A 12391-nucleotide genomic window follows, 5' to 3' on the forward strand; every position below is an offset into this window, starting at 1 on the left:
AACTAATTAAAAGAAGTATTTATCTAAATGATTTTTTATATTGTAAGGAAAAGGTTTTTAATTTTTATATTGTAAATAAAAGTTTTTTAATAATTTTTTTAAAAAAAAAACTATAGGTACATTAAATCGAAATATATTTTTTTTAAATGAAATATTTTTTATAAATAATTATAGCAACACTAATTTCTTTTTCTGAATACATTAAAAAAAAATTGACCGTAGTAGTATATAATTATTGACCGTAGTATATTTAAAATAGTTGGAAAATATGGTAATGCAATATATTTTTGGAAATGTTAAATATAGAAACTCATAAATTAAGGCAATTTCAAAAATTAAGGGATTAGTAAAAGCTTGGGGTGGTAAACGATTTCTCTATCGTAAATTCATATTACTCATTTTAATTTTTAAATCTATTTTATATGTAGACCTGTTTGGTAGAATGATAACGGACTCATCTAAGGCATGGGTTTAAGACATTGAAGAATAATTCTTTACATTTTTTAGTTTTGTTGTCTTTTCAATTTGCTACTTTTACGTTTTGGAGATTTATGTTCAGTTGTTGCAATGTAATGTAATTTGATTTATGATGTAGACATGTATGACTTTTTTTTAATTTCAATGTTTGTGTCGAATGCATTATTTATGATAATTTTTTATTACATAAGGTGGTTTTATTAATCAAGGCATAAGATATGCTAAAATCGGAACACTCGCACTGTCCAATAAAGTCATATAATAGAAAAGTAGAAGAAGAGGATCTCATCACAGTATATCGTGTTCCTGGAGTTAAACAACAACAACCCCAAGTCTCTTAAAAACTCAAAATTAGAAAAATTATGTCGCGCAATTAAATTAGTGTAGACTATTAATGTGTACGATTAAATAATAAAAAATTATGTCCGCAATTTGTGACTAATTTTTTGGGTCATGTTAATTCTTAGAGTACATGTTAAAGAATCCAAATATCAAAATATTCTCTTCAATTTTGTGCATTTTTTTTATATAATAAATTTTTCTGCATTTTATTTATGAAAATTTAAACTTGAATTAACCGCATGAATTTTAATAAAATATTTTTTTATTTAAATCATTATATGTGTTACATTAATTTTAAGGGAACAAGTTAGCATTTTCCTATTTTTTCATAGTTATTTTACTTTATATATTTTTTTTGGTATTAAGTAGTATTAACACTCTTGTTTGGGGGCTTTATTTTAAGATATTTATACGAGATTTTATATTTTTACTCATATATTTATACATTGATCTATTTTTTGTATTTTTTATCGGGTTTGTGTTCATTTTTTTTGTTATTTATATATAACTTTTTTTTTGTTGATTTATATGAAGATTATATAATTATATTCATATATTAAGACGGAAATCTATTTTTATTTTATAATTTACGTGAGACTTTTGTATTTATAATTTACATGCGCATATATTTTTGCACGTGTATTACTTTGGGGCTATACTTACCTGATAGTCGAACTGTGAATTATCAGTGAATTCTTCCATGAGAACAAGAGTGTTAATACTACTTAATACCAAAAAAAATATATTAAAATAAATACGTTATTTTTATTCATGTATTAACACAAAGACATATTTTTTTCCAATAATTTATACGATGTTCTATATTTATTTTATTTGGAGGATATTGATGTGGAAATTAAATTAACTAATATAAGATATATTCAAATAATTTTTTTAGGGTATTTTTGTTTCATATTTATTTTACTATGGGTATTATGAGATTATTTTAACTTTGTTTTGTTTGTTTGGGGGGTTTTTTTTAGAAAAGTTTACACACGAGTCTATATTTTTATGTATATATTAAGAGACATGATTTATTTTTTTGTAATTTATACGGGGCCTACTCTTTTTCTTTTTTTTTTTTGTGATTCACGCGGGAAATATATTAAAATTGTACGTTTAATTTTCGGTAAAATAAAAAATCAGAGGTACAATTTTAATTGAATTGTAAATGATTTTAAAACTATTTTAATTGATTATATTTATATATTAATACGGGATCTTAATTTATTTTATTTTTGACAAATACGGGATCCTACTTTTTTTATGTTATAGTTTTTCATTTTTCATCCTTTTTATTTTAGAATGATGAAAATTTTAATATTAAAATGTTAATTTTTTAGTCTCATTTTACCCGTGCTTGGCACGGGTCCGGATACTAGTATGTAATAAGCCAGACATATTTCTCTTTCTCTCTCATCTCCTCATTCAACCTCATTTCTCACATTTAATTCAAATATAATCACATATTTATTGGCCACTCACCGTGATGTGTTTCTCTTCTTCTGGTCGTCTTCCGCCTCAAGCATAAAACCACCATCCTCCTCACGTCTTTCGCCTTTGTCTGCTTTACACCGTCTTCATCCTGAAATTTCGTCATACTCGCACATCCCAGCACCGCTGTCTTCCTTACATCTTCTCTCCTTTGTCGGTGGCGTCAGCCGCCTTGCGCCGTTATCGTTGTCCTCGCTCTGATTGCTCTGATTTTGTTTTGATGAATAATGAAATCTTCGGTACCAATTCTTTTGCTATTGTGATTGGTCTGATTTCTTTTTGATTGAATAATGAAATTTACCATTCATTCATGCATTTAATTCCTGATTTCTTTATCTTTGATTTGTCTGTTTAATGCAATTATCTTTTATTCCTTTTAATGCAATCTCTTTTTGTTCTTTCCACTGAAATTATCTCTGTTTAATGCAAACATATGTAGCTTATGCTTATATATTACAGTTTTGTTTGTTTGTTATGCTAGAATTTACTCATCTATTTCAATTTTATTTTGTTCTATTTCGATTTTATATATGTACACCATGTGTTTGATAAAATGTTGTTGTGGATTTTCATCATTATTAGAAGCTATGGTGCAAAAAAGAAGTCCGGAAGAACAATATGGAAGGAGGTGGGAGGAATGATGACTGAATAATGTAGTCAGCTACCAAAACTGTAATGCCTATGAAGTTAAAATTTTCCCGCAAATAAGTTCTTTTTGGTAGTTAATTTTTATACTTCATTCTATATTTGTTTGATGTTTTGTTGTGTGGGACTTTTAGTTGCATATCTGATAATGCATTTAAAGTGGTTCAAATTGTCTTGGTGATACCTGATGCATTTTTTGGATAGGTGAGTGGTGTGTTGGAGAAACCTTCCTTAAGCCATCAAAATCATTTTTGAGCTTTACTATGCGGTTGAGTCTGAGGTATTCATGCTAAAAACTCACTTGGGATTGTTTTCTTTCACATTCACATGGTATAGTGCTAAAAGAAGTTCTTTTTTATAATCCAAAATTTGACCATTTCATCTATTCATTTAAGGTCATTGAATTTTTTCTATTCATTTATGCAGATTTATTCAAACATAATTGAAGCGGTGCATTCAATTTGTTTTCCTTTTTGAACTTTTGTGTATGTACGTATCCGTTAAATCTTTGAGCTATAACCATTTATATGGTTATTTGCGATCTTTTCAAAATGGCTATGATTTTGGAACCTATTTATGTGATCATGGTGACTATAACCAACTATCATAACATGCTTTCTTCTTATTCAAAGTTTTTTTTTAATAGTAACTGAGAAGGAAGAGTTTCAAGAAGCAACAAAGTTAAAGAGGGCTATAATATTATAAGCTTCATCTAAGGAACATGTTGTTGCAATTATGTCTAAGTTGAAGGTCAGATTCTGTCTTAATTTTCCTACTTATGAGTGTGGTCAGTAATAATCTCATATGCCATAGATTCTGTCGACTTTGCAGCATCTCTGTCTTCAAGTCGTTAATTTTCCCAAGTTTCATCGTCCCCGCCCTGTCAGACGGTACAAACGAGTGACAATCTTTTTATTTTCATTTTGCTTTTACTGCAACTTTTTTGTTTGCTTCTTGCCACTGTAATTTCGATTTATCTTTTTAAAGGAATCGAGTTAAAGCTTATTTATATAGTTTCCATTGCTATGATGGAAACGAGTATGAAAAGGTATGTTTGCATCATATTCTTTTGTCCATGTTTCCTTTGGATTGCAATATACAACATTTGCAAAACTAATTATTGGTATGTTTATGCGGATTCATGATTTGGTTATGATTGGCATATCTCATGATTTGGTTATGATCGGTGTATTTGGATTATGAATCATTGAGATTTGATAGTTCTTTTGTTGTTACTATTTTTTTATGTAAATATCTCAGTGTCCATCTTAACCATTTTGCTGATACAGTTCATGGTAAAATCATGTTACTTGAGAAAGATGGGTATTTTTAATCTATATATGTAGACTGACATTTTTAATCTATATATGTAGGCTATGAGGATGTAAGTTGAGTAAATGGCATAGTCAATATGATATTTTTAGCAGTTGAAGTACAACATGAAGAATTCAGATGTTTCTTCCATTATTGAATGTGGTTACATTGATTTGTTTTGTCTAATTTGCCACATGCTATATATTTGAACTTATTACCCCATTATGGTATACTTGAAAGTCATCCTTTAGAAGACTTTGAATTTCGAACATCAATATCTCTGATATTTGCATTTTACGCAGTCATCTCTCTGATTGGCACGAAGAAAGCTAAGCAATATCGTGAGATGATAAGTCGCTAAGAGAAGCTGCTCAAGATGATCATGGTGAGTGACAAATCGATGAAACTAATTACATTATGAATCAGAAATCTATAAGATTGATAAAAGAAAGGTATGATTAGAAAAATAGGAAACTAAGAATGTTATTTGCAAGTTGTTTCTTTAAATTATAGTTTGGTTTTGAAAGAACCTCCAATTACTTTTTTAATTGGCTATCATTGTTTAATTGAAAAATGATTCAAATTCCATGAGTGGTGGTCTTAATTGGCATAACTTGATTTCTCACCCTTACCATCTTTAGCTATAGAGGGTTTCGTTCTTCTTTTCATCTATCAATAGTTTTATTGAAACTTTGATTTTTGTTAGTTGTTCAACTTATGTAACTCACATAGATGGTGGGATAAGGTTTAATTATTGTTTTTGCAAAATGCCGAGTGCCATGTATGATTAATTTTTTATCCACGTATTTCTAAAATGCACAGTTTGTGTCAATGTATGATTGTTTTCGTCTTTATTGTTCAGGATCTTTATGATATTTTTCTTTTATCTTTATGGAATTATATGTGGATGGCATCCAATGGATTGTAACTAATTTCAACGGGATGAACTGATTTTGTGATCAAATGATTTGATCATTGGTTATAAAATTTGTTTTCAAACTGTCACCGCTAGGCACTTGCTCTTGGTGGCCGATAGACCACTGACTTTGCAGAATATTTATTTTATCTATTTAACCTGCTCGCTCAAATTGTAGCCCAAGTATAGTGACGTAAATGATTGATATATTTTTTGTTCCTTCCTATACTTATATGCTTTTTATTCCTTTACTTGGTTAATATGTTTTCTGAATTCTTAGCTGATCTAAATGCAGAGTTCACTTCAGAAAATCAGGGAATGTCAGCAGATGTTATCACTAAAGCATTTTTGGCAACAGAAGAAGAATTTCTTGCTCTGGTAAAGAAGCAATCGCAGCACAAACCACAACTAGCTTCGGTTGGATCTTGCTGTTGGGTAGGCGTAATATATAACGGAGAGCTCTATACTGCAAATGCAGGAGACTCTTGAGCAGTGTTGGGTAGACTGGACGAGGCTACAAAAGAGATTAAAGCGGTTCAACTATCCTATGAGCACAATGATAGCCTAGAATCTGTCAGAGAGGAGCTACGCTCATTGCATCCCGATGATCCATAAATCGTACTGATGAAGCACACGGTCTGGCGCATGAAGGGTCTCATTCAGGTGATGATTTTAGAAGCTTTATCTCATGTTTCATTTTTCTCTTTGCACACATGCACACATTCAATGCTTGTGTTAGTGTTTTTTAAAAACTGTAATTCCTGATTCTGAGTTGATGCACATGTTGGAGGTCTGTGTTCATGAATGTCTTTGAAATCAGAGTTGTGTTGTTAAAAAACATAAGCATTAAAAGGTGACAGAATAATGAAGATGTAGTTTATCTAGATAATTGGATACTTCAAGTATTTATGACAGCTGGTTTTACTCTCTTTTTTATCTCATAAAGGTTGCTTTTACATTATTACACACTGAAGTATATTGCTCAATATTGTGTGCAATTCATGCCTTCTTGAGCCTAAGCAGGTAAAACTAGAGCTGTAAAAAGGGCCTTAAGGGGCCGGCCCTTTAAGGGGCGGACCCACTTATTCCTGATTATTAATTTTATTTAAATTTTAAACAATTTTTCTAGTGTCGTGAACTTATTCTCGTTTTCTTCAATCAGCACTGTCCACGATCGACACCCTAAAAAAACTGTGTTTAAAATTTAAATAAAATTAATAATCAGGAATAAGTGGGTCCGCCCCTTAAAGGGCCGGCCCCTTAAGGCCCTTTTTACAGCTCTAGGTAAAACCCAATTGGCTTTCCTTTACATGTGCGACCAGATTTTTTTTTTCTTCATTGCTTCAAGTATTTGATAACATCATTCGCCATTTAGTAACTTTTATATTGTTATTTTAGGACACATTTCCAAATTATGCATATACTGTATTTGGGTCTTCATCTACCTTTGTTTTACCTCATCCTTTGATAATGTATATTGTGCTTTTTTAATTTTTTCATTGTCTTTGAATTGAAAATAGAACCAATTCTCAGCAATGATGGGCTATACACCCATGGAAACAAAGTAGATGGTTCCGTGATTCTTTCGGTAGGTAGAACTAGCAAGATATATATATAGGCTAGGATGATTTCATATCATGCTACCATTTAGACATATCTTTTGTTTCCTTTTCTTTTTTTAAAACATGATTTGTAAATATTTCTCTATTTGTGCAACCTTGACTATTTTTTCAGAGATATGCAATAACTTATTCTATCCATGACTCAATTTTAGATTTTAATGTCATTTTAGATTTTACTGTTATTGTTTCTCAAGTTCAATGCAAAGGGTTCACCGATGTTATTTTCAAATACATTCAAGCTTGATGAGGAATTCATTTTTGGTCTATTGTTCCTATATGTTAGTATATATGTATATAGTGTTTGTGGTATTATTAAGTGGTTGATTGATGTCACTGGATTTACCCTTTGTGAAGTTGTTTTTCCTATCGAAGTATATAAGTGATAATATATGAAAACTACATATTGGAATGTCTCAACATATATTATTATTTATTATTTATCAATAATAAAATAGCTCATTTCTCACTTTCTTTTTTAAATAAGGATCACATCAATTGAATAATATACTAGACTTTAATCACTTGGTTTGAGGCAACAATAAACACCCAAATACAAAGTTAGCATTTTAGAGTTCATGATTTTCAACTTTGTCAAAAAGTTGTTCAAGTATTACTGAAATTTTTGTATTATCTACCAAAGGGCATTGACAAGTGGGCCATTAAAAATTTGTGAATGTAATTTTTTTTATAGAATTATTTATAATCCAAATTATTACAATTATTTATAGCTGCCTCATTACACAAAGTCCTTCAACATATTGTTTGTTTTACCATCAATTTCATTTCACTACTAATAGAATTACTTTCATTCATATCCTATGGGCTTCATTACATAACGACATCTACAATGACGAGTAATGCATGTTGGAACCGTAAGACCATGGCACTTAAATTTTTCACAATCACTGCTAAATTGGCAAATTAAATCCATTTCCTGTGATCCTGTAATATAAAGAAATATATATTATTAAAAGTGGTGAATTATTTTGTATAAGATAAACAACATAGTTCAAAAGGATTCAAACAATTGTTTACCAGCAACTTCAACCACTACATAAGATAAGGAAATAAAGAAGATCATTAAATAAATAAACTTTATAATTTCAGCCATATTTTTCTTCCTAATTAAGCTTACAACAGATAGAAATGTATTGATCACTTTATATTTTAAAAGTACTATGTTTTGTTTATTTGATTCAATTTGTTGTACTTATATAGATCTTTAAAAAAACTTCTTAGAATTAGAGTCATTATTAAAATTATCATAGGTAATTAATCTTTCTTTTTTTTTGGCTATTTAGCTCACTCAATCGATAAGGGCAACATTTCATTTTTTATTTATTTTTTAATGTCTAGCCTTTTATGAAGTTTAAAGTCAAAAACTGAAAAACAATAAAATTTAAATTGAAACAAAAAGCACAAGAAAAAATAAATTCAATTGTCTTTTTTTTTTTTATAAAACAATTTTCTAAGATAGATAAGGTTTAACGATATTGGTTACCATATTATAGTAGACATATACAGTCTATTTCCACGGTTTTTTGACCTTTACCCACATAACTTCGCCGTTGTTATATGTTAAATTTCATTTAGTGTATATTAACCTAATTTTTTAAAAAAAATCAGTTTACAAATTATTAATTTGATTCAATTTTTTATCAAATTAGAATATAATTGAATATTTTTTTTTACGTTAAAGAATATAATTAATAATTAATATTGATATAAAAATTATTTACACTTCAATATAATCATATTCTCAATAAAAGAGAATGCTATTTTCTTTTAATTGCAAATAATATTATATCTAAAACACAATAAGATTAAAACTAATGCAATGAAGAGTTAAATGGATTTTCATTCTATGCAAACACAAACACAACACACACCAAAACTAATTTTCATGAAGTTAAACTATATAAAATTGGGTTCATTGTATTGTGTGCATGTGGTGTGTATTCATTTACTTCGTGTTTGGATTTGTATATTTATCATATTTTCGTTGGTTGTGTCCGTTGGATTTCATACCTAGGTTGGTTGTTTTGTATTACCTTTTAGAGACGATTCCTACACTTTTGTGTGGTTACTCTGTATCCCGCCCAATTTTTTTGTCTTTTAGGGATGATTCCTATGCTTTTTTGCAGTTACTGTATCAAGTTTATGTTGTATATGAGTTAGGCAAACCTAGTCCACCCGGTCCAATTCACCCAATTCAATTCAAAAAACGAGTTGGGCAGGATAATCAGGAGGATATGAATTTCAAAATGAAAAAAAAGGTATAGATAAAATCGGATTCGACCCAAAAAATTCAACGACCCAATAGCACTATGGTTACATAAATATAAAATGTTTTATTTTTTTTGTTTGATCAATAAAAGAAAAAATTCTAAAGTTCGGTACTTCAATTTCCAAAATAAGTTGTATGCGTAAATTCTTACCGACAAAATCATTACTCTTTGTAACAAAAAAAAAATCATTACTATTCAAAACTTCACAATTTCAATGCATACTTTAATAATCCGCTTTGAGTCTTCACTCTTCCGCTTTCTTTTCTCATTTATAAATAGTGATGTTAAAAAAATATTATTCTTCAAAAATAGTTAAAATAAGTTACTTTTATAAAAAGGGTCATGTTAACTTGTGCCCTAAGGGCACATGTTAATTTACCTAAAAATAGAAATATAGTATTTAATGATACAAAGAATTTAATGTTTAAATAATTGAATACACCACAAGTTCAATAAATTTTTTCCACATTTATCTTCTTAACATGTGCCCTTAAGGGCACAAATTAACATTCTCCATATAAAAAATATAATGATATTATCATTTTCTTATACTAAAAGGTTGAGTTATTTTTATGACAAATTTGATAATTCACCATTTTTATTTGGTATTCTGATAAATGATAATTCATCATTTAGTCAAAGCTAATTCAATGCTAAAACGGATAGTTATTTCACTGGACCCAAAGCCAATGAATTTTCTCAACAAAGACCGCAAGCAAACATGTTCCATATAAAATCTTAACACTAAATTACTAGCAACAATCATTACAAAAAATAATATGCTGATGCTATAAATAGATGCTTAAATTAAATATTTAGCTATGCTAACCTGGATTTCAAGCTTGACATTGTCACCTTCACCTAAAATCTCCTTGTCATTGAGTGGAACCTGATCAATCTAAGAAGAGAAGAATGGTCTCACGCTCTGTAGGACTTGAACCTACGACATCGGGTTTTGGAGACTCGCGTTCTACTGAACTAAGAGCGCTTTCTTTTCATAAAGAATTTTATTTTATGTGATGGCAATACATGTTGCATGGATACATACATAGGGAGAACTATTCATATTGAGTATGTCCAATTGGAATCGGCCGAAATTGATCTTTTGCTGATACGATAACTAATAGTTAGGGATAATCTTGTCTAATGCCTACAATATAGAACTCATTTCTGATCAATACAAAGTCCCATTTCGTATATAAAAATCAAAATGCAACGATTACCCATTTGAAATAAGTTCCCTAAGGAAAATAACTTTGTAGAGTGAATTGATAATAATATCCATAAGTCTTCCACTTGAAACTCAAACTTCGTTGCGTTACTCCGAAGCAGTCTCTTCGAGATCGATTCCAATTCCCTTCATTCACACACCAAAATCACAAATCAATACATAAAAACATAGAAACAGAGATCGAATGACAGAATCGTGAATCGTAATTCATAGGCACCTCTTAACCACATCTGAATCTGTAAGAGAAAGTTTATCTCGGCGAAAATTCATGAAAAACCTATGAGATAAATTCAATTTCCAAAACAAGTTATATGCGTTCATAACTTTACAATTTCAACGAATATTCTAATTATTCCCTTCGAGTCTCCACTCTTCAGCTTTCTTTCGTCATTTAAAAATAGTGATGTTAAAAATATATCATTTTTTAAAAATAGTGAAAATAAGTTTACTTCTATGAAAAAAATAATAATGATATTATCATTTTATAATGCTAAAATAATAGTGAAAATAAATTGTACCATAAATGAATGAGTTTACCCAACCTCGTTAAATGATAAAATGAGTAGTTATTGAAATAAATTTCCTTCCTTCCACCCTACGAACTAATTGCTTTTCCAATTTTATCACTTTAGCATTTTACTTCATCCCCACAAAATATTAAGTTTCCCGAAATTAAAAATGAATCACAAACCGGAACCTTTTAGGGTACGTTTGATTCGTAAAACAGCAAGGATTGGACAGAACAGTACAGAACAGAACAAGATAATACAGGACAGGACAAACATGTACCGGAAAGATATAAGACGATAATATTTTTATATTCGAAAATAAAATGGGTATTTTCGTATTTTTTATAGTTGTATTGTGGACAAAAAATTGTCATGTGGTTTAGTGAGGGACAAAAAATCTTGTTTTTGTCCTGTCCCTTGCTACCTAATTTGTCCAGTCTCATAACCAATTTCAAATCAAACAGAGTACAAAGTTATCCTATCTGGTCTCCTGTTTTTTAGCAAATCAAACGCACCCTTAGTGTCTGGTTTCTTCCTTCTAAATGATACTCGATAATGGGTTGTGCTAAATTCATAGAAAAAACAAACGGGTTTCCTTAAATCACTCAAAGGTTGTTTCTTTGCGAGAATATATGGCGTTGGTGGTTTTAAACTTAACCATGCAAGAATATTTGCATTGTCGATGTAATGTTTTTCTACACACGCATCCAATAATGTGTTGTCACATTATTTAATGAATGTGACACATCATGTGTTGGTATATTATTGAATGCACATGTAAAATAACTTTACACTGACAGTGTATATAAATTAAATTCATTGTTTTTTTACAAAGTGAAATGAAATTTGTTGTTTTAGTGAATGATACCGGAACTTTTAATTCACGTATTCTTAAAACTTTCTTGAAGTACTATGGGTTTATAATTTGATCACTGGAAAAATCTGTAGTTGTGAATGTTACCGGAAAACTTAGTTGATGTGTCCGAAAATCTTCCTTGAAGTGTTCTGGGTTTATATTTTGATTACCGAAAAACTTGGTTCATGTGTTTTGGAAAAAAAAAAAACTCAATACCGAAAATATTATACGGGTAAAGTCAAATATAATAAAAGGGTAAAATTGATTTTTTTTTGTAGGGGTGGAAGGAAATTTATTGTAGTTATTTAACCGGATCCAATCCAGAGTAGATGTGATTTGAGTTTTGGTTTTGACAAACCCAACCCGCTATTTGGTAAAAAAAAAAAAATATATGTTTAGTAAATAATTTTGAGGATCTTATTCTTTTGTAAAATAAAAATCAAACTTAAGCAATTAGATTTAGTCCACTGGTGAGAGATTTTGAGTAGTACATTATATAGGTTATGGGTTCGATCACATCTTATTGTAAACAAACTTTGAGGATTTTTCGCTGGTTCTTAAAAATTTTCCTAATATTGCGTAAAAAAAAATCTTAATATTGGGCAACAGTTTCACGCTACACTACATTGTTTATCAGCCAAAAACCTATATATATAAACAGAGAAGTTCAAATCGTGTGTTTCGCATTGGTGGCTGC

General features: G+C 29.5%; 1 long non-coding RNA gene across 1 annotated transcript; it reads right to left on the minus strand.

Annotated features, from left to right (window-relative positions):
• Positions 1-7542: 7542 nt before the first annotated feature.
• Positions 7543-8036, minus strand: LOC123919533. The gene is made up of 2 exons (XR_006813239.1): positions 7846-8036; positions 7543-7752 (listed from the first exon to the last, which is right to left on the minus strand). It is a non-coding gene; the product is annotated as an uncharacterized LOC123919533 (long non-coding RNA).
• Between the last annotated feature and the right edge of the window lie 4355 nt (positions 8037-12391).

Source organism: Trifolium pratense, linkage group LG4, assembly GCF_020283565.1.
Source record: "Trifolium pratense cultivar HEN17-A07 linkage group LG4, ARS_RC_1.1, whole genome shotgun sequence".
NCBI lineage: Eukaryota > Viridiplantae > Streptophyta > Magnoliopsida > Fabales > Fabaceae > Trifolium > Trifolium pratense.